The sequence below is a fragment of the Cygnus olor genome, chromosome 1 (genome assembly GCF_009769625.2).
Source record: "Cygnus olor isolate bCygOlo1 chromosome 1, bCygOlo1.pri.v2, whole genome shotgun sequence".
NCBI classification, from domain to species: domain Eukaryota; kingdom Metazoa; phylum Chordata; class Aves; order Anseriformes; family Anatidae; genus Cygnus; species Cygnus olor.
In genome coordinates, this window is record NC_049169.1 from 7,403,598 (window position 1) to 7,427,329 (window position 23,732).

Here is a 23,732-nt window from a genome sequence, read left to right on the forward strand (position 1 = left end):
ATACCTTGTGATACTGAAGCCTTTGTGCAAAATCAAGACCCTTCTTTTTCCCCCAGCTAATGAATTAGGGATTAACAAAGGCTGCTCCATTTCTTACAGTTTAAATGGTAATTTCTATTTCACACTTTGGTTTGCTTTGGCTTCTTTATTTTTTATTTTTAAAAATCTTTATGAGGCAATCCTTGCAAAGAGAGGAAGCAAACAGAAAATAAATCTCCAAGCAAGTAAGCCCTCATGTCATAAAAGAGCAATGAACGGATCTCATTTGCCAGAAAATATTTATCTGACCAATAATGTTGCCATGTAGGCCCAGTCAATTGCTTTAATAGGAAGCGCTCAAAGTATATTTAATATGAAAACATTTAAAATGGGCTGAGCATCTTCTAAATAAACAAAGAAATAGTCATAATTGTGCTCTGCTAGAGCCAAAAGCTCAGTGTTACTTGATTTATTGTTTAACTTGTGTCTAATTGCTGCATATCTGACGTCGCTGGGAGTATGGGCTTCTATGCCTCATCTGACCACAATTTCCTTTTCATTACTGAAGCATACCAGGAATAAAACCCAGCTCTCCTGATACGCTGTTCAGGGCGGTCACCACAAGACTATTAACCCTCAGCTAAGGCGATTGAAGCACTTGATTAATTCCCTCCATAAAGGTTGCTCATTTCCCCTCCATAAGCAGTGGCCTGGTTTCTGAGCACCCTGTGGTCTGCCCAGTTTGCTCCAAAAAAAAATCTCTGTGAAGCTTCAGGTTGGAAATTAGGAGACATTTCTTCTCAGAAAGAGTGGTCAGGTATTGGAATGGGTTGCTCTCCTACTCTCTTTTACAGGAAGAAATGGAGGTGCCTGTCTCCAGACAGTATGCTGATTCCTAAAAAGTTAGTGTTAAACATCTAATACCCACGTTGGGTATAGATCTGACCCGGCCAACACTACCTGAGAGCTAGGATTTGCAGGCAGGATGCTGGATGTGCACCAAAGCACCTTTTCCCCTCACCAGCTTTCTCTCCCAGAAGCAGAAAGCAGAAGACATTTGGTCTCTGAAGACTGATCAACCCTATCAGCTGCTCAATTACCATCAAAAACACAGTTTGGTGACCATTATAAATGTAGTTTCTGCAACTCCACAACATCATTGCAGTCTCTGGGCTACAGCAAACTAGGTGTGTGTGTTTTTTGGATGGGGAAGGATGGGTTTGTGATGAGGTCTGTTCTCTCCCACCCATTTCTCAGTGACATTTTGTCTCTCGCTATCCTATCCTCGTCTATAACCCGCATTTGATCATAACACACTTCCCCGTCTCTTGGGAGTGCTGTGAATTATAGCTCATTAAACCTTGAGAAGTGAATATAGACTTTAGCATAACACATAAGTCAACACTTGCTAAGCTGATATTTCTTGCTCCTTGGGCTTGCTATATTTCAAAAAAAGGAGGAAATTATTTTCAGATTAGCTATAGCAGCGTATGTCACTGGTCAGATAGAATACACAGCAATTAAGCTACACAACAAACAAAATAATGTTTGGCTTTTGGCTTTGCAGGAATGCTATGATGCTGACTGCAATCTTTGTTTATAAGATTTTGAGTACATTTAAAACATTTTCAGATTAAGTGTGTTGAGAGGGTTGTTATTAAAATGATTCAGCAGGCTTATGGTTGGCTAGATACATATTTTTGGGTACAACAAGTCTTTCTGTGGCAGTTCTCATGGGAGACTGCATGGGAGAAAGAGAGGAAATAAAACTCGAATGCACCACTGCCCCTGATGTTTGCAATATCACTGCTTAACTGCAGCATATAACAAAACCATAATGGGTACAAACACCTGTGAGGAGTTGACTGCATCTGTGCATGACCCTAAGCACATTCAGGATGTAGCTAAGGAAAATATTGATAAAAGGCTCCCCCATGCCTTGTCTGCTAATTGCTTGGGAGCCACCACCTTGGATGGAGAGCACAGACTCACTGGTGTCTGAGCACATCCTCGCTGATGTCCTGGCAGCAAAGGGGCAGGACTTTCTGCTCGCCAAGGACCAGGGCTTGGATGCACCCACATCTACCAGGCACATGGGCAGAGCAGGCTCACACTCCCCCAGTGGCTTTGTACCATCTTAGAGGGGCAGCAATGCAATTTCTCCACTGCAGCTCAGGCTCCTGGATTAGAGAAATGCTCATTTCCCCTTTTCCCAGCCCGCCCGCAGTCACGTCTTCCCCTCACCTTGCTTCCAGAGGCTGCTGCCTTTCTGCCGTGGCAGTGACCTTACACAGGGGTGCCAAATCTCGTGATAGATAACATTCTCCCGAAAACCTGCTCTTCTGGACTGCTTCCAGTAGGTGAAGGAGAAGAGAGACCAACTCTATGCTTTTCAGTTAATTATGTTATTTTAGGGCTTTATACTTTTTGAGCATTAGCACTCTTAAAAACAGAGCTTGCTTTACTGGTTAGAATGAAAGAATTAATTTGACACATTGGCTTACATTTTTTTTTACTGTCTGGTGACGCACACTTGCATATAGGAGACCCTCTCGCAGTCCATTTTATAATACCAGCAATCACTTTTCATATAGGTTCACTTATTCTTGGTTCATGAAAGACTATTGTTCTTGGTGGGTTCAAAAAGTTCAGCTGCCAGCTTCACGTGAGGCAAAGACTGAAATAAATGGGAACTAAATGAAAGGAAAATGGACAAGGCCAATAGTTAAAAGATAGCAACTCCTGTGTAAGAGGAAAAAAAAAGTTTTTAATTAAAGCTCTTTCTCCATAATTTGCCTGGAAACACAGAATGAAAAGCTGACCTGGGTGGTCTTGTTTCAAAGGACACAAAGTTGTTTGCTTTGTGGAATTCCTGCAGGAACAGGCAGAAGTTTTTTCTGTCCCAAATAGGAGAAAGGAGTCAAGTGCGGAAACAAGTGCTGGGAGGCCAGGAGGTGGGCAGAAAACAGGAAAAATGCTGCCTGTAAAACTGATCCTAGAAATTGACAGTATTGACATCAATCAAAAGGGTGAGCAGTCAATGAGTTTTGTGTTGCTGATGACGGCTCAGCATGGGGACAAGACTGGCGATGTACCGAGCACAGCATAAAAGACAATTTTCCAGCACTGAGATTATACTTGCACAGCACCCTCCATGCTCTGCATCTCACACCACACCATCAAGCAATATAATTGTAATGCTGGTAAATTAATGGGACCAGCCCAAGGACATGATGAACGTGCTGGGGGCTGCTACTCATACTGAGGCGCCAGCCACTCAGATGGGCGTAAGCACAGAGACATGACATCCCAAGGAATGACTCACATTTAATACAAAATGTAGCCCAAATTTTGGCCAGAAACCCAAGACAAGCCTTGGGCAAAGCAGGACCAAGGAGCCAGGGGCTGCCACCACTGCTGTGGGCCCAGACCAGAGACCAAAGGATGGGGACAGCCCAGCCTAGCTTGTCAACCCAAGAGGATTAAATTTGGAAAACTTATCCATTAATAAAATGCTGCCGGTATTGTCACTCTGACAACTAATTTAAAGAGAAAAAGCTGCCTGTGCCTCCCAGTGCCCTATCTGTACACAGGTCTTCCCCTAAATTGTAATCACCGTTTTCCTCCTCCTTCCTCTTCACGGCTATTATTATCATTACTGGAATTATTGCTGTACAAACAGAGCGTCTTTCCATGTGAGACGATGAAGTTACAGTTTCACTCCTAGATGGCAGTATAAATTATTACATAGGCTACCCTATAATCTTTGGTCATGTTGTACGGCACAGTAATTGATTCCCAAGTCACTAAAGCTAACTAACCTGACTGTAAATCTAATACATGAGCAGTGTTTGCTATTAAAAAGTCAACATCTACAATAGTTACTACACTGCAATTACTGGGAAAATGCTGATTTGCTCTAGGCTCTAGGCAGGGGATAATTGTAGCCTCTCTCGAGACCTTGAGTGTGATCATTGGTGGTGAACAGAGGTGTTTTTCCAGTGGTGGTGACGTAGTTTGTGTCCCTGCACACTCACACCCAGAGCCATACAGCATCACTATCCCTGTCACACACAGCCACCAGTGCTGGGCTGGGTCCTTTCAAATGCATGTGGCCAAAATCAATAAATCCTGTAGGAAGAGCATGCAAATTCAGATTTTGAGCCGACACAGATCTTTGTGGTTTCATTAAAGTGCAAATATTGCGTTGATAACACCTGATGGAAACTTGCTGCTTTCTCCTCCCACTTAGGCAGCGGAGTCAAGAAATCCTATGGCCTCTGAATTTAGGCCTCGTGGTTAGATCCTACCTAGAAAAATGAAGATATTTCATATTTAATTTTCTAATTTAAGGGCCATATATTGGATATTTGCAAAGCATGCTCTGTACGTTCATGCTTTGTAGATGGAGAAAAATTGGGGAAGCATGCAGCAGCCACTGCTTTGCTCTTCAGCCACAGTGGAGAAGCTCTGCGCATCAGGACTTAGCTGGTCTCTGTCCTGGTGGCTTTCCATGGCACCACGAGGATGAGGAGAAGGCTACAAGGCTGCTGAGTTTCCCCGCAAGGAGGATGGCGAATGTCAAGGCCATTCCACTCATCTCAGGGCAGGAAAGCACAACCCTTTAGAGGAGCTGATTTCAATAACAGGTTTCCAAGTATTTTATGTAGGGCTGTGCAAAATATCTGGAGGGAAATCTGGAAGTCATTCCTTTTCATGGTTTTCACTAGAAGTTCCTTTTCCTGCTGATTTCCCCTTGCGAAGCAACAAGAAAGCCCAAGCAAATAAACAAGGCAATCCATAGGAAATACCCTATTTCCCTCTCATTTTTTTTCTCCCCCTAAAAAAAAGATCCTTAAACCAGTGGGGGGCTGAAGATGGCTTGCTGCTTATGACAAAGAAAAATGAGAATCTGCCACCCACTTTGACATAAAATTGACTTTTTTTTTTTTTTTTTTTTTTTGCTAAACTAGTGAAGACAACTGATTTCTACATTACCAAATGACCAGGGACAAAATGACATAAATTATGGTGAAGGGTTGTAAATGTCATTTTTATACACTCCCTGGCAGAAACAGCGAATAATAATCATAATAAAAAAACGCTTAGGAAGAGCGATTCATTTGACCCTACGGCTGAACGCTAATGAGCTCGGGTGCCAAAGCCAGCAGCCTGCTGCTGTTAGCACGGTGTGGGCACGCTGCTTCGGCCACATCTCCCAAACCCTGGCACCTGAAGGTGGGCATTCAAACTGAGCCCGATGAGCAGAAGGAGAAAAGCTGGAGGGAAGGAAGAGAAAAAAGAAGGTGGTAAAAAAAAAAAAAAAAAAAAGAAAGCCAGATGTAAGGGAATAGTTTTTTAAACGAGTCCATTTAGCGGTGCCTGTATTGCGGTCGAGCATCATTTTAATGGCGTGGCTGCTCATACATCATCGTGCTAACGAGGTAATGAGTAACTAGGTGCCTGTGTGTTACGCGACGCTTTATTTCCACTGAACAACCTGAATCCTAAAATGTTTGAAAAGCAAAAACAAACAGCTGGGGTGCTTTGGGAATGGTGGTAAGGGAGGGAGAGTGCTCAGGGCTGTCCCCTGGGCAGACGGCGGGGTTTTGCCGGGCTCCTTGCTCGGCTGACACATGAGCTGGGCTTAGCTCAGCTCCTGCAGAGAGGAGGAGGAAGAGGCCCCTGCCCTATCTCAGCCCCCAGCTCACTTGGGAAACAAAAGAAAAAAGCAGCCTGCCTTTACCACTGATTACCCTGCAACAGGCTGGGGCTGCACAGAGCACCACCACCTGCCTCCTGACCACCAAAAATTCCCCAAATTCCAAAACTGTGCAGTCTGCAGCAGGATCAATGCAAAAGGAGCTGGGTGCTCATGGCGGTACCAAAATGTTAAATACCTCCAGCATGCTCATTTATTTATGACTTCTTCAGCCTACAGTAACTACAAGCAATAACTGGACTGTGCTCGGCGGAGCTGGATTGATTTGCTACTTAATAATAAAACCAGGCCCTCCGTTGGTAATGGCATCCCTAGAAACCAGGAGGTCGGGTGAAAAATGCATTCAAGGCACAATGGTAACCCCAAGAGCTCACGTGGCTCCCCATGCAGAGCAGGACCTTTGCCAGATGCAAATTTCATACTGGCGACTGTTAAAACATGCTCTTTGTGGCCTCCCAGGCCTTTGACAGAATATTTACCAACTTTGGCATTGCCGCTGCTTAGCATTTTGACAAAGGATGGCCAAACACAGCTCCTTTTTTTTTTTCCATATCTCATGGTTTTCTGAAGGTTGTGGCTCACTCCTGGTGCAATCTGCAGCGGCTGCCGGTTGCCTCAGAGTGAAAAGTGGCATTTGGGGTTAATTAGAGAGCAGCTTGGGGAGCCAGACTGCCCCAAACCCCTTCTTCATCTGCAGCCAGAGGAGCCTAAAGAGATGCAAATATCACAAATCCGGCCCCCACCGTGCAGTGCTCTGCAGACAGACATTTGTGCAAGCACGGGTGTTTCTCTAGCACTGCTCCTTGCAGCATCCTTGGGGCATCACAGCATCCTGCAGGGATGATACCTCCTAGGACAGCTATGCCTCAAATCACTCCAAAAAACCGCTTGAGACTGCTTTGCATTGGGACAGGCTTCAGGAAAGCCAAGAGGAGCGATTGGTTGCTCAGCACACAAGTTAGGGACACAGTCAGCTTCAAGGTGCCACCTCCCCATGAAGATTGCCCAACCTCATGTGAAAATAAGAAAAAAAAGCCAAGTGCTTGAGGCATGCACACTAAAGGAGACAAGAATGTGATGGGAATGAGAGCATTGACCACCACATGCTTGCCTCCATGCCTGCTGCTCTGGGCAAAAGCACACACAGCGCAGGCTTGCCTGCCTTGGAAATGCCCAGGACCTCTGTGCCCTCCATCATCCTGCACCTGCAAAATGCTTTGAGCAGTCCCAGCCCCACAGCCACGTCACATGGGATCCACATCTGGTGCCTTTACACTCGACTGGACTGAGGTAGGCAGTGTAGTAAAATCAAAATGCAGCCATCATGTAGGTAATGACCCATGCTGAGGCTGCGGTTGTGCTTGGTGCCACGGCTGCAAGGGACTGTCAGTGCAGGAGAGGCTGTCAGAAACGCTTTGCAGGAGCATGAGTTTGGGGAACATGTGCACTTGACTTCCTATTACATGATTTTGAAAAGATGCCTCACTCTTGTAATTGGCTTATCATTATAATGATGTAATTATGGTTTATAATTATCCACGGATAATTATAAAAGAAAGAGGTGGTGAAAGCGGGACTCTGGCTGAACTTGGTAGGTTTTCATTTGGAAGGTCTCAGTTCTGCTCTAATCCAGTCTCATGGTTGCACCAACCTGGAGGCAGATCCTTCTGGGGTTGTGTGCCAGGCAGTTACAAAGATGAGAGTTTGAACACTGGCTTTTTTTTCTACTTGGATCTGCATTCTTGGCACAAGAAGCAATGCCCTAACTCAGAACCCACCTTCCCCTCCTTGGATTTACACGCATACTCGATTCAGTTTGCTGCAAGAAGAGTGGCAGTTTGTTTCTTGTTCTGTGGACCACCTTCTCATCTATATGCATATGTAAATGGGTAAATTTGATGTGTTTTTTTTCTCTAATGATGCATGTATCCGAGCAAAAACCAATGGCTGGCTGTGTCAAGGCAATTCTGAAGGCAATCCTGAAGCTGCTGTGCTTTACGTACATCACAGTTTCATCAGCCTTTATGCACCAGAGACAGCTGGAGTTGCCCAGCTGTGACTGATTGTGTTTTGGTCATTTGAAGTTGTAGGACTGCTCCTTGCCTGCCTTAGACATCATTAAATAGAATAGAGTAATGCCAAGTGGGCAGTGATGGGGGAAAAGTCCTTCCTGGTGAGCACCCAGAAGACAGCAGAGAAGTAGAGCAGGGGGGGATTCCTCCAGCTCCATCACTTTGGTCTCCCCTGCAGTGGGTGTGAGATCCCATCTCTCTTTCCAGGGTTTATAGGACTGTGTGTGAGGCCTTCTTCATTTGGTTCCCCCAGTACTACAGTGTCATCACTGAGGTCCTGCCAGGGAGATGCCTGGGTCAGGGAGTGGGCTCTCCTTCCCTGTCACCTCTCAGTTACCCTCAAGGCTGGGGGACTAAGAGAGAAGCGTTCCCGGGTGATGCATGGGTCTTCTGCTGTGCACCACCTTTCCTCAGCTTTGGTGGCCAAGGGGGAAGGAGATGGGGAGGTTGTGCAAGAAGGCAGTCTCAGCATAGAAAACGCAGGCAAAGGCTCACATCTTGACGTCCAAGACTGTAGGCAAAGTGAACTTAAACCAGTCCTACCACTGAATGTCCTAGTTTGATGGAATTAATGAAATGCCAGATCATCACATGACTATACATCCTGGTGGGGCAAAGTCTTCTGATCCAGCCTTGAGCTCAGTGGTACCCTCTTTTCACCTTGTATTTCACCTTCAACTTTGGAAATCTTACAACCATAGAATCGTTAAGTTTGGAAAAGACCTCCAAGATCATCTGGTCCAACCACCATCATCTGGTCCAACCATCAAACACATCACAGCTGCTATGAAAATGACATTCTCTTGGTCTGCTCAAAGCAAACTCTTCCATGGAGAATGATCTGAATGGCATGAATCTATCCTCCTTTTGCTGTGCCTGTAATAAGCCCAGCTTTTCCACAAATCTCCATCTCTGAACACCTGGCATGGGGGAGCTGGGTGGTAGAAACTCATAGCATGAGCCAAGAGCTACTTTATTCTGCAGATTTGAATATTTTGAAATATTTTAGATTTTATACGTTCTCCTTCAGCCTACGCAGATTATATATTATCTTCACATAAATGTGTATATTCTTATTCTTATCCTTCTATGAGGAAACATAATTTATTCTTATTCTCCACACGGGAAATGAGCTTCCTGAAACCACAGCTACAGGGCTCAATTTTTCAGCTCAGGTGGCAAACGCAATGGTATCAGTGGGGACAACGGATGCAATGCGTCACGTTGGCCATGTGGATGGCCATCCCAACAGGGGTGCCAGCTGCATCATTACGATACCCTCTGGCAGTGGCTCAGCAGCTGTAAGAGTGTGCAGAATTAGTAATAAATTAAAAGCATCCTGTGAACGTTGTTGCAGGATATGATTAATTTTCACATGTGCCAATACCACGGCAAGTCAGATCCTCTGCTAGCATAATGCTGATGAATTCTTGACTGCCGGACTTGTCATGGTATGTGCTCGCTTGAGACTCCTAGCCAGTTTGGCCATATCAGCATATATTATACTGGCTCCTGCACTCAAGGTCAGATCCTGGTGAAATTAGCAATTTACAGCAGGGAAAAGTTTGCCTTGCAGCAATGGATGGAGATTAATATGAGTTGCTTTGCATGCTAATCATTGCATTTCAGGAAAACATATGAGATTTGTAGATCTGGGGAAAAAAATCCCAGGATGTTTTCTGTTTTCAGGATTTCTGCTTTTCTATATTTATTTTATTTTATTTTATTTTATTTTATTTTATTTTAATGAGAAACCTTTAAGAAGAAGACTTGATTTGGTCACTGTTCCACTAGTCTAGTTGTCTTCACTAGTTGTCTTCAGGCACAATTTTCCTGCCATGATGAATTGCACAACTAGGAGGTTTCATTCAGAACCAGAACAGAATCCAAAAGGTTAAAACATGAGAAACTTCCTCAAAGTGGGATAACCTATCACGTCCAGGTCTTAATCAGCATTGCTGGGAAAGATTTTAGGATTCATTGCATCCCCCAAGCTTTTGGAGATAATTGCAACAATTGTCCTATGTTGCTTTCCTTTTAATGCAATACTAGGAGAGTTTTTGCAAAGCTGCGATGTATGAACTGAGTCTAGACAAAGCCTCTGCAAAACGGTAATGCGCAGAATAAAAAAGTGCTTCCAGATCTGAGGACCCCCTGCTGGATTATAACCTGCAGCATATTTCCAGGTGATTTGGAAGCCTAAAAGTTTGAAGTTTCCATGTCAGAGAGTAACAAGGCAACAGCTGGGGGTGGGCCGGCTTTTCCCCAGGTCAGAAGTCACTGCCCTGGGTCATTGGCAGGAGTGTGCTCATGGGGCTGGGGGCTCAGGACCCCACTCACCTCCTTCCTGGGCAGGATTTGCTCCGTGCTGGGAGATGGGAATTAGTGAGTGCCCTAGGTCAAAGGGAGCTTGCATGGGTCCAAGCCACAAACTCAAGAGCCAGAAGAGACCACAGTGGGCAGAACCACTAGACAAATTTTGGGACTAAAGTATGTTGTGAAATACAACATCCATTGCAACATGGAAGGGAAAGTGTGGGGAGTGCTGGCTCCTCTGCTCTGCTCCTCACCCTGGCGCCTGTTCCCACATCCCATGGAAGCAGCTGACCTAACCCAGTTCTCCCTCAGTCCACTGCAAACCCACTGCCATAATTCACATTTACCCCAGTGCAACCACAGACAGAATTCAGCCTTTTAACCTTTCCCATTTCCCATCCCACTGTCCTTTCCCTGGACTTACTTCAGCCCTGCAAGAGGAATGGGATGGGTACAGCCTGCTGTGGCTGAAACATCCTAGATGGGAATGAAATTCCTAATGTATCTCCATGGATACTTGTCTCCCACAGCATGATCAACCACCATGCGTGGCAGAAAGAAATAAAACAAGAAAAAGCCATTTCTGGAGAGCTATGGGGTGGAAAACCCGTTCTTTGATGAGCAACTCGCTTAGGCAGCATTCAGGCTGTGTTTTCCTGGTGCTTGGGAGGAGCAGGTCTTGTGATGACACAATCGTGTCCCTGCTGAACTGTTGGCCTTTGCAGCCTTTGGCTTTCCTGGTGACTTATAGAGAAGGGCCCTGCTCACTAAGCTGTGTTTACCCAGCTGCTGGAGCCTCTTTGGGGCTGCCACGCACGGGGGCCAGATGTAGCATCAGGGATTGTGGGAAAGAGAAAAGCAAAAAGTTCAAGGAGAAATAAGTTCAAGGAGGATAAAAACCAAGGAAGAAATCCTGCTGGAAAAGCTGTATTTAAGCATGGGATAGCCACGTGTGTGAAATCCCTCATCCCTCGGCTGGGAGCGAGGAGGTGTTCCAGGTGGGATCGGTGCGCTCGGTGGCCGTGCATTTTGTCTCAGCACAAAATCTGGGGAAGAAACATGCTAGAGACCACACCAAATACGCTATTTCTCTGTACTCTGGTGATTTGGTAGATTTTAGTGACTGAATGACACGCAGTATTGGGGTTAGCAATCTCAGCCAGTGTTTAGCAGAGGATCTCTGATGAACTCAGGGAAGTGACACCCATCTAAACTCTCTGAGAACCACCTCAGCTTGCCTGGCATACAAATATTGAATGCTTGCTCGCAAGTAAGGGGCTGCTTATCAATGGTGCAGCTTCTAGCCAAGGTCCAGGAGAGGTCTGAGTTTCCTTTCCCTGGGACAGCTTTCCCTGGGTGAGAGGAAGGGAACACTACTGCAACCCAGGGCCAACACTAATGCTATCCCCAACCGTAACCCTAAACCAACCCTAACCTGATGTGTATGTCCCCTCCTGTCTGTTCATGCGGGGCACAGAGCACAGCCCCAGCTCTTTCCATCCCAGCTGTAATTCATGAAACAATTAAAGCTGTGTACTGGGGCTGCTTTCCCTTCAAGGGATGGTGGCGTGAGGGCTCACAGGGTTTGCTGCCTCCCCCGAGCTGCAGATCCGTCTCCAGCCACCCAGCCACCTCTGCACCCACACACACAGACCAAGCGGAGCCTTTTAGCTCCCACTCCAGATTATATGTAAAGGGACTCCAATGAGGAGCAGGAATCAAACCCATTTTAAGCCCAGTAGCTTGGATTGTGAGTAAATCAGTACGGGGAAATCCCACGGATGTGGATTTATTCACTGTGCTTTATGAAATCCCAGCCTTGCCAAAAGGTGACAGAATTCCCACCTCAGTGCTGGGCTCATCTCAGATAGCTGGGGAGAGAGACAAATGCCAGCAATGTACAGTAACTGCTTTCTCTTAAAAGAGACTAAGGAAGAGGAGCAGTAATAATAATAAAACAGGACAAAGACACACACTCAGCCCCTAAGGCTTATAGAAAACAGCTTAGCCTTCAATAAGCAATTCTTTGAAAAGAAATTAATGGGAAAGGTTACAAGCCCTCTCTTGAGCTGAGCCCGTCAGACTGCTCTTTCACATTGTTACTGCGAGTGGAACAAGGCCTTGGCATTTATTTCTTTTCATTTTGGATGCCCTGAAAGGCTGCGTTGCTCACCGGACCTTGCATTTTTTCCTATCCCCTCTGCACAATGCACTGAGAAATTCGTCCTGCGTAATTCAGTGGGGGATTCAAACTAAGCCCAACCTGCAAACTCCAAAGGGCAAAAAAACGGGGCTGCCTGCTGGACTGGGAGCCCCATCTCACCCAACCTGAGTCCTCCTCCCAAGAAGGAAGCCAGAAAAAAGCAGGAAAAAAATCAGGGTTGCCCAAACAGCACTGTGCCTTTGCCCACAGAAGGCAGTAGTGTGATAAAACTGGAAGGGAAATAAGGTTAAAGACGGGGTGGGGACACGGACCCCGCATTTTGCAGATGCTTTTTGAAAGCGGGGTTCCTACGTAGCTGTGCTCAGTCACTAGGTGGTACTGTGCATCGCGGCTTGGTGCTTGCCTCTAATTCCTCGCTGCTGTGTTTGTGCATCCTCCGTGCTAGAGGTTTTGCTGGTAAATGCTGTGCTTTGAGAGAGGGAGCCTCTTGTCCACGTCCTCTCGGGTGCTTCCCACACAGGAAGGCTGAAGGCAATAAAACACTTCTGACTCAGCTAACATGCAGCGCTGGTGTCTGATTTGAGTTTGTGCTGTCAAACGGCACACGTTTAATGTTGCCTTGCTGAGCTTTTTGGTGACACCTTTTGTCTCCAGATGCTCAGGCTTGTGAAAGGAGAGGAAAATCCAAAAAAATGAAGGACAGTAAAAAAGTAAAAAGAAAAAGGAAAAGAAAAAGAAAAAAAGAAAAAGAAAAAGAAAAAGAAAAAGAAAAAGAAAAAGAAAAAGAAAAAGAAAAAGAAAAAGAAAAAGAAAAAGAAAAAGAAAAAGAAAAAGAAAAAGAAAAAGAAAAAAAAAAAGAAAAAGAAAGAAAAAAAAGATGTGTGAATCTCTTTGTAACATAACCTTTAGCCGTTTGAGAGATCTTTATTGGTCCTATCACTACCCAGCAAAAGGCAAGAGAGAGGTTGGTTGGATTTTCTTTGTGCTTTTTCAACTTTCTGGAAACAACCCAAATTAAATTAAAGGGGCTCAAAAGAACCTGGAAAGGGCAATTTTGATGCCTTGTGCTGGTGAGCTTGAGCAGCCCAGGGCTGGTTGCTGAGGGCTGCCCTGCCTCAGTAGCAGTGTCACGTCTTGTCCCACACCTCTCCCTGCTGCCACCACGGGTGTTCAGAGCCTCTCCCAGTGCCCAGCCCTGGAAGCAAGCAAGCCAACACAGCTTTCCTCCTCCTCTCAAAGGCTTCAAGGAGAAGATGTTACATGCCACCAGCCAGCACCACCAGAAATATTTGTATCCTCTATCCTTGCCTAATGTAGGGACAAGAGGGTGAAAGAGGTTGAAGACCAAGGTCAATACAAAATCCTGCTCCTGATATATACATACATATATATATATGTATATTGTGCATGGGAATACAACAGTTTCCAAGGCTGTTAATCCTGCTTCCACATGTATGGTCTCAACTCTATACAGCAACTTTCACTTCTACCAGCCCACGGTGCTGAAATCTCTCTCATCTGTAATACCTGAGCCCATGACACAGTCTGCATTGCCCATGTGAGCTGTGCTGTCTCACATTAAGGTATCTGTTATGCTTACTGCAGCAGATATAAAAGTTTACTGTGTTATAAACTTGGACCATCCCAAACCCGATCTGAACAACAAGAGCAGGAAACACCAATGTGCAGGAGGCAAAGAACATACAAGATCCCAATACCCTACAGTCCCCAAACTAAAGCTGGGTGAAGAACCTACAATATCCTCATTTTGGGCCAGGACAATGGACCCGAGGCACATCTCACCCATCAACTTAAAAGCATTGCTAATTTCTGCATTTTCCCTCCTCCCTCCAAAATGAAGTAGCTTATCCACCACTTCCCAGCATTCAGCTACCCCCCAAAAGACTTGTCCAGTCCAAAACAGCATCAGAAAAAGTGCTGATCTCAGGTCCAGCTTTGTCCCAGCCTGTCTCCAGACTTCGCACTGCTGTGACGCTACCAATTTAAAATTCCCTTTGTTTTCATGGCTACAAAGCTGTCAAATGATTTGTGATTCTGCAGATTTCCCAAACTGTCAAACAACCCAGCAAAATGCTTTCAGGTTATTATTATTATTATTTTTGTTTTCTGAGGGCATTTCAATTTGCATGAAGACCTTCTGGGTATTTTGATGTAAAAAGAAAGTGTAGTATGGGTGATCCAATTTAGGGCAGTGATGACTAAGAAGGGACTCTTCATCAAAGGGTCGTGTGCTCCGCAGCTGCCGGAATACAATGCTCCATCAGCTGCACCCTCTCCTAGGGTGCACCACGGACGTGTGAAGCAGTGCTTGGCATCCTAAGTGGTGTTTGGCTTTTGCCTCGGAGGAGCTGGGAGCAATGTCATCTTTACAAATGCAAATTGCAATAAAATTTCAAAGCAATGCACTTTAATTTGCTTACGAACAGGAGGGTGGGTATAGGGGTGCAATTCTGGGCAAGAAGAGCTAGAGCAAAAAATACTCAAAAAGAAGAGAAGAAGCAGCAGATGGGAGGGAAGCAAGTTGGCTGATACTGTAAGAAGGCAGGTACATGGTATTTCTAGGGCAGTGGAGCTCTTCAGGGTCACAGGCTAGTCAATACTTCGGGTCTATCACCCTGTCCAGGTCTCATACCAGCTACTGAAACAGGAGTCTGCTTGCACCAGGTGCTCTCTTTACATCACCAAAGCAAATAGTGTCTGAGAATGAAAGAGGGTCTGTGAACAGAAAGCTTTGGAGAAGACCTTTCCTTCAAAAAAACCTTGGGAGAAAATCCTAGGAAGCCATCCCGATGCACTCATTCCTAAAACACAGCAAACTTTCAAGACACAGGAGCAAATGTACCACTGAGAAATATTATGTCTGGGCTATATTAACAGCAATTAATCCCTGGAGACCTGCAAGGTGTCTGGAGCCCTGTTAGAGGGTGGGGAGGCTCTTGAACAGCGTCCAGGATAATGAGATCCACTGAGAGTCGGATTTGTGAAATGAAAAGGGGTGAGGTAAACCAGTAGTTATCAGCTCTTACAAAAATTAGCTCTGTCCACCCTTGAGCATCAGTGAGCCATTTCAGCACTGTGTGTGCCGTATTCCCTGCTGCATTTTCCTGGCCAGGTTTCATTTGCTCCCAGCCCTCCCAAGTCTGATGCAAGGAGGAGAGGAAGCTCTAAGGGCGATCGCTCCTTCGCCACCCACAGCTCATGGATAAGGCCTCACCCGTTTGCATTAGTAAATGATAGATGCTGGCACAGGCTGAAGGCAGAGTGGGATTGGGCAATCCCAGACCAGTGCAGGACAGATGGGCCACTTCTGGTCTATTTTTCATACCAACTATAAGATGAAATGAGTCAACTGAACAATTTTGTGCTTGTTAAAGTACCCACAGATAAATACGTGAGCAGTTTTGCTGTTATGAAGTGGTGTGGCTGGGAATGACAGTCTTCAGTCGGGGGACAGAGGTGGACAACTTCTTGGAGCCAAAGTTTATCGAGTGATGGGTCAAGGCTTAAGCACTCCTGCCTGGTTTGGTGCTCGTGATGGGGTTTGTCTGTGTCATTATCACTCCTTGTCAAAGTCAGCAACAGCCCTTGAACCCTGGGCTTTGCACACCCAGCCACACAACAATCCCCTCGCTACACATAGGTGCAAGTCAACTGGAGGGCAGTGTCTTCAGTTTTGGGTGGCTCTGAAGCTGTGTGCCCTTTGCTGGAGCAGACACTTGAGAATAATGAAGCCCCTAGATATGAAGGGCTTTAGCCAGGACACCTACAGGAATGTCTCCTCACTCCTGCCCGGACATCCAGGCGCTGTGATGATAACACACAGAAAAACCCCGGGCAGCAGCAAGACCCCCAGTCCCACAGACGAGTGCTGTTGACACTGGCTCCTTCGCAGGAATTCAGGATTTCAGCTCGGTGCTATATTTAGGCTGCTCAACTACTGATATTTTCTAAGGTCCTTGGCCTTTGACACGTAAGCGTATTTTCTGGGAGGAAAAAATCCGACTCTTTACTAAATGGTGGGAAAATGCAGCCCCCAGAAATGTGAAAGTTTCTGAAAGTGGAGCCAGGAGCTAGGAAGCGAGCAGGGGAGGCTGCGTGATAAATGCTGTCTGTTGGCTGAGCCAAATACTGAAGGCAGCCCTGTGTCAGGGAGCCTGGGCCCGAGTTAGTGGGACTCAGCTGACTCCTGACACTACAAACCTCCTGACTATTTACATTGCAGCTTTTACCATGAGAGGAAGAGGAGCTGTTAAGAGCTGATTATCTTGGGACAAAGAGGAAAGAGGTTGAAAATGGGACACGCTTCTTGCTTGAAATGTATTGTCTGCAAAGCAACATCTGGTGTTTAGGGAAAAAAAGGGGGGGAAAAAAATCCCACTTCCAGATTCCTGCTCTAAGCGTGTTACAGGACCGGGGTCCGAGGGGAAAAGATTTCTGCGAAAATGGCTTGAATGAAAGGATCCCTTTGTAGGAGGCTGTGACTGAGAAATTACAGGAATGTTTGTGATGTGATATAATAGTGGCAATTAAGAGACATTTCAGATGATGAATGCCTGAGAATATGCAATGCAGCACACTTCCCAGAACTTCTCTTTTTCCAAGATGAACAGTGACTCTGTTCTCCCCTTAATTAGAAACTATCCAACCCCCGTGCTGTGTATTCCCCTTCCTTCTTCCCTACCTCCTCATCCCAATGACTGCTGTAATATAATTTGTCTGGCACAATCCGTTCCTCATTTGCAGGCTGGTTTTGCAAAATCCTTAACTGATCGCCTGAGGTTTTGCAAAGCCGAGCCCAGCCAATGCTCCTGCTGACTCTCAGGGTTGCTGTCCCAGCTGTGACTCCATGCACGATGACCTGCCTGACTCTCTAGGCTCCTGTGGGGCCCTAAAAACTATTAGAAAAATGTTAAAAAAGAAAGCAAAAGTGGAGTTCAGCCCAAGTACAGCCACTTACAGTAACATAAAATTCTCAGCCTGCAAGCAGCTCACGCTCCATCATACAAGCTGTTGTTTCACCAGGATGGAGGTGACTATACAAACACATGCAGCCCTTAAGCACACAGGGGTTGACACCAGGCCCTGTGGAAGTGGAGCAAAGTGGGTTTGCAAGGGTTGTAAAACCCACATTCCTGCCCTCCTGGAGCTTTACAAGAGCTGCCAGCACCCCTGAGTGCCGGTGGCTGAAGGCTCCCACGCGGCCCAAGTGGTCGCACGCAGCAGTGCTTGCAGGTTGTGCAATGCTGCAGACATCATCCAACTCCTGCCAGGTGCCGGACAGACACTGAGTCCCCGTTGGGGTGCCAGAAGGAAGTTCACAATGCGGAGTAATTTGACCTTGGATAACTTTTTGCATTTGAGACTTTGCTCTGGCTGCCTTGCGGAGCTCTTCATTGGGACTGGGGTTAGGAGCAGCCCCCAAGTACGCTTTGTCAGCTGTTCTGGAGTCCTCAGTGGACTCACGTTGTTAAAAAAATACCTCCCAAACTGAAAGAGGAGTAACAAAAAAAGGCAGAGTTTGAAAACCCGTGATTATTTCCCTCCAGCTCAGCTCCATAAGCTTCCAATTTAAGAAAAGGACAACTCTCCTAGGAGAGCCCACGTGAACACAAGCAGTGCGTAGTAGGTTTAAATAAAAAACATTAGAGATTAATCAAAACGAGCAGACACTAAAAATGGCTCTTCATACTTAAACTGCAGAAGTAATTCATGTATGGATGTTGGTAAAAGACTCACTGTAGCCTCTTGCTTGTGTCAAAGGCAGGCAAGGTTAATATCCTCCTCAGTCCAACCTGGGAGGAGGGAGGAATGGGAAGGGAGGCAGGACATACCCCGACTTCGGTGCCTTCTGCTACTGCCATTGCAATGGCATTAAAAGTCTTTGCTCTGTTCCTTTTTTTTTTTATTTTTCTTTTTTTTCCCCCAAACTGCCATGCCCAAGAGCAGCTGTTTTCTCCAAACAGTTGGATGCTGTACAGGATCGCATTAATGGCACAAATTGGCTCCATCTTTGCTCCCTGAGAACGTCCAAAAGAAATTTCATCCACTGAACAGAGCCTTTGTTGGAGCAACAAAGGCATTTTGCAATGAGAAGGAAAAGGCAAGCTTTCCCCGTGATGATTACTGTTTGCACAGGAGAAGAAACAAGCGGAAACCTGATGGGAGTGGACCCATCCTGGGGTTACCCTGGCTCCCAAATTCAGGACGGATTTCTTTCTCTGGGGGAAAAACACAGCGAAGGGGTTGAATTGAACAGAAATTCTCCAGGAAAACTCCCCACTGGTCTCAGTTGCTTCAGAGGACTGAATTGTTCAGAAATGTGTCTCCGGGGAAGGCAAAGCTCTTACCAAAAGAGGTTTCTTGGGGCATTCTGAAATGCCTAAGTTTTAATAACTAAAGCAGCATGAGATGCTTCCCATCTTGTGGTTCAAAATATTGAGCAGAAAATAGTTGCGCCTCGGAATACTGCAAATGCAACATTCCCCTTGCCTTGCTGGTAGGTGCATTTTTTTTTCAAAGCAGGGGATCCTCCGTGGGGATCCTCCTTGTTTGGGAAGGCTTGTATTCCTTGTGGAGAGCAGAGTTTTCACCCCTCAAAGCCAAAAGCAAAGACAGGGGCAGGAACCCCCATATCATTGGCGATGGACTTCAAAAGAGCTCAGCTTTGGGTCAGATTCAAACCCATCCCTGGCTGGAAATAATTCACATCACTTGTGTCTGCTGCTTGGCTGGTGGCCTCTGGAAGCTGAATTGGCAATCTTAACCCATTTATTAGTGGGCTAGAATTAGCACCCTGAAAGACTATGCCCGTGTTCATAACCCTGGGCAGCCAGGCTCCTCTTCCAAGAACAGACTTGTGCTGGAGATTGAATGTTTCTGACAGAGACACAGGTTGGAAAAATCTATGCTGGAACAAAAGGACACCCAATACTCCTCCTGATTTAAGAGACTGCTATTTTTTCTGAGAAAAAGACATCGGTCACGAGGCTTGACCACTCGCTCTCCTCCCACAGCCACCCCAAGGCAATTTAATGACTCAGACTCAGGCACTGCCCAGTAAACCCCTGGCGTCCCATCCCTGCCCTCCAGGAGATCCCTGTGACTCTTGCCTTGACCCACAGCTGCCTCGGAGAGCAGAAGGAAAGATGAGACAGCACGAGCTGCTGAGAGTAGGTATTTAGGGGCAAATGGGCTATTGCCCCTGACTTCCCAGAGGTGAAAGCTCCTTTGAGCTCCACAAACACTTTTTATCTCAAAACCTCAGCCCTGGGCAGGACATCCCAGCTATCCCCCAGGCTTCACCTGGACTGGGCTCATATTGCTCCCTTGCACGATGGAGTGTGGGATGGATACCAGCCCTTGACAGGCTGACTTGGCATGCCCAGGGGGTGATTAACAGGCATGCCCAGCTCAGGCTTCCTCTATAAGCTGATTTCTTTTTTTCCTGCCTGTTTGGATATGTTCTCTGGCTAAGATGAATTTTTAACTTTTGCATTTTCTTTCCCCTCCCCTGCCTGTCTGACCCTCTTTGCTTCTGCCTGTAACAAAGATGGGGTGAGAAACTCTGTGAGCCAAAAGCTCCTGAGCAGCTTTTGGAAACACGTGAGGCTCATTAGCCCTTTCTGCAGCTCTGGGGCTTTTGGACAGAGGGCTTTTTCCTCTTTTTTTTTTTTTTATTTTTATTTTTTTTGTGATTAGTGTCGGTTGCCATTGTTGGTTTCTTTTAAGGGAAGCAGTTCAAGTCACATAAATGCTTAAATATGTAGCAATAAAGTTTGAGATTTCTCAAGGGCAGCCTCAGAGGCCATGGACTAGCTCAGCAAAGTAATAGAGAAAAAAAAATCACGATTGCCTCCTACTAAAGTGGGAATTAAGGAGACTGCAAGCTTGGAGGGGCCTGACCCAGTTATGATACCTCAAGGGGTGGCTTTAGGGAGCCTGAATCCTCCTGGAGGATTCCCTGGAGCACCATGGTGCCCCGAGGACAGAGCATCCCCCAGCAAAGAGCTCAAAACCCAACTAACCCATTGAAAAGCCCTCTGCTTGGAACGAGGAGGAAGGATTTGGGTTTGCTAGCTTGAAGGGAGTTGCTCCCGATAGCCTCAGCTACATGCTGAGACCTGGATAAGGTTTAAGCTACTTATTTGTGGATTTTTCTGGCCTTTTCTGCTGCCCACCCAACACTCTCACACACCTAATCCCCCATTTCCTCAGCCTTCATCGTGCTGGGAGCTGACTAGATTAATGGGACATGCTAATATGTCAGGCCTGAAAGGAAAGCAAAGAGCTGGTTGTGTTTGAATTCCGCATTAATCTACTTGGCAATGAAGCTATAAATCAAAACCTGGAAGTTTTACCAATCTGAAAAGATGTGTTTAACATTCCAGCCCTTTCCTTCCTCTCTTCTGCCCAGCATTGATTTGCAGAGCCATTTACAGCGGCACGGCAGGCTTGCAAAAAGCTGCTTTTACTCCTGAGCCCCTAACTATTCATAGACACAGTAAGATGTCTCCAAGGCAAGCAGGACGAGAAACGACAGTGAGGCAAGAATGAATTTCCCAGATTGTTCCCTGATGAGAAGAAAGACCCCATTCCTGATAGCCAGCTCCCAGAGAAAGGGCAGAAGGGTTTGGGGCTGAAACACAACATCTCCCAACAGCTGGCTGCTCACCAAAAGGCTCCAGTGTGCTTGCCATTCTGCTGTGACTTCAGCAAGATGCCAAAGCAAATAGGTTTGTTCCCTGCTCCCTTCAGATCTACTACACCTCTCCACGAATGGGGAGGCATTGTCCTACACCTCATTATGCTCCTTTCCAAACCAGGGCCTCTGAGTGAGCCTCTCTCAAGCTTTCAACGTCTGTTGATGTGTCCTCTGCAGGGAAAATAAAATTGTGGGTGTGGGCTGGTAAATAGAGAGTGAATTATCTGAATATCAGGCTCAAGAAAGGTCCAAAAAAGGTTGGAGGCTGACGTGGCTGAGTGTATCAGGGTGGGGAGGAAGGTGGCAGACAACCTGGTCCTCCTCTGCTAGTGGAGCAAGGAAGGCAGAAACCACAAAAACCATCTTCTGGGCTTTGATACCTGCCATCTCTGGTCCAAGAGGAGTAACGGTGTGTTCAAGCACTGCAAAAGCACCTTCAGTGCTAAGGGGACGGGAGTCATGGGTGATTGATATATCTGGAAACCAGCTAGTGAGCTGGGAATTGCAACCCAATTTTGCCTTGCAGTAACCTCCGTCCTGGCACTGGGGTGCCCAGAGCCCCTAGATGACCCCAAGGGACCTTGGCTTCTCCATTTGTTCCTACAAAACCTCCTCCATCACTCCTTGGCCCTTTGTCCTCCTGCCAGCATGGCAAAAGCAGTCTCTCACTCTTCATTTCAGGTTTAACATTCAACCCCCGGATGCTACAGCCCAGCTCCCCTCTTAATCCCATTATCTATAAGTGGATATGTGGGGAGCAATGAGGTATTGAAGGCAATTCTGCTCTTGTGTCTATAGCCCCAAGCGAGTCATTTGGGCCGTCTCTGCCTCAGTTTCTAGGGCAGTAAAATAGACATGATGCTGCTTAATGCCTTTGCAAAGTGGTTGGTGAATAAAAAGCAGTGCACTACTGTGTGCAGGAATTAAACGGCTGCAAGGTTTGGTCCTGCAGCTCCTCCAGAGGCTGCTCCGCAACCTGCCTGGGACTTGGTGGGAGTAGTTGGTGGGATTTGGAGCAGACAGTCACATAAACACATTTTTACTGAAGATGTAGGTCCCGGTCTGCTTAATGTTCTTTGACACTGCACAGGCAGAGCCGGGAAGCTAAAACATTTGTTGATGGATTTGAAGATTAAATAAATAGTGAAATATCTTCAGGATGTTAAAGTACAGAGCTCACTGCCTACCCTGCAATAAAGCAGCCCTCCCCCAGCAGCTCCTAAAAGGGCAGTGTTTCCGCAGCAGCCAGCACTGTGTTCTTTCACAGGGCCGTTTTTTGTAGGTCAGAGCAGCCAGACATCTTCTGGGCACGGGTAAAAATACACCCGGCAGCTCAGTGGCATCTTGCACAACTGAAAGCTTCAGCTGGAAGTTTATTCTTTGCTAATCTCCTTTCTTCGATGGGTTACAATCACGCTGTTGGAAAGCCAAATGGTGGTTCACAGAACACAATTAAAATACAGCAAGCATTCAGCACAACTGACATAGAGCAAGTAGTGAATACTAGCCCAATGGAAACAGGGAGAACTTTGGAGGGGCCAAGTGTTTGTTCAGACTGAGCAGACCAACGCACCCCTGGGAATTGCAGGGGACTTGCAGAAGGATTTGCTTGCTGGGGAGAGAACTGTGGTCTGAGACAGCTGATGGCATCACTGTCCCTGGGGATGTTCAGGAAAAGGTTGAACGTGGTGCTTAGGGCATGGTTTAGTAGGTGACATTGGTGGTAGGGGGATGGTTGGACCAGATGATCTTGGAGGGCTTTTCCAACCTTAATGATTCTGTGATTCTATGGCACTTTGCCTCGGGGTACCAAAGGTTCTCAGGTGTCCTGAGTACCACAGCATCACTTAAAGACAAAGAGAAATGGCTTTACTCAGCATCTCCAAAAGTCAAATCCAGTTTGAAGAATGAAGGAAGAATTTTTGTTTTTTTTCAGTCTCTCTTATAACTACTGCTCACGGCCTGAGCAACTGCAGACTTGTGATTGCCATGTCAGTATGGATCTGACGGCTGAAATCTGCAGTGGACAGGATGGGGTCCTAATCAGCACACCCAGCATCACCCCAAACTGCTATCCCATCTACCTCTGCTAGTGCATTGCCACTGAATTCCCTACAGCCAAGAAAGCAAAGTCTCACTTGTCCGGAATAAAGGGAAATAGTGCCCAGAGATGGGCAGTGACTGCAAGACCTCTGAGTTTTCTCTGTTTGGAGAAGGTAGAAATTTTGTTACGTTGAATTTGGGCACCTTGGTTCTGATGTCACTCAGGAGGAAAATCCCATGCTCTGGTGGGAACCTGCATGGATGTTCTCCATGGCCACGAAGTAAATCCAGGTGTCATGAAGGTGCAGAAGGTACTGGCTATGCATGGACAGGCTGTGATGGAGGCACCTACAGATCTCCATCAGGACAGAAAGGCGCTGAGGAAGCTGCCAGGAACCAGACTGATGCTGTGGGGCAGAGCCAGGCACCTCGCCCTGCTCAGACCCCTTGGACCAGGTAAACCCATGCCTGGTCTCAATGCTCACATCCACATGATCACACAAACACATTTCCCTGTCACCTGCTCCAACCTGGTCTCTAAGAAATAAGGAGAAACAATGAGAAAAATGTTTTATGCTGTACCGATACCCTCAAGTCAGCCTCAGCAGAGCTGAGCCTGCAAGTGGCTCCAGAAGCACAGAGTCACTGGGAGGAGATTAGATCAAAGAAGAAAGCATAAAGGAAAGGGATATGTATATATTGATGTATGAGAAT

The 23,732-nt window shown here is 46.4% G+C and overlaps 1 protein-coding gene and 1 long non-coding RNA gene across 8 annotated transcripts in view; both read right to left on the bottom strand.

Moving 5' to 3' along the window:
* FRMD4A (FERM domain containing 4A) overlaps positions 1-23,732 on the bottom strand; it is a 359,570-nt gene that overhangs the window by 148,474 nt on the left and 187,364 nt on the right. The window lies entirely within an intron of this gene.
* LOC121065171 lies at positions 371-22,830 on the bottom strand. Its single transcript, XR_005816928.1, has 3 exons — positions 22,614-22,830; positions 2,040-2,044; positions 371-814 (listed from the first exon to the last, which is right to left on the bottom strand). It is a non-coding gene; the product is annotated as an uncharacterized LOC121065171 (long non-coding RNA).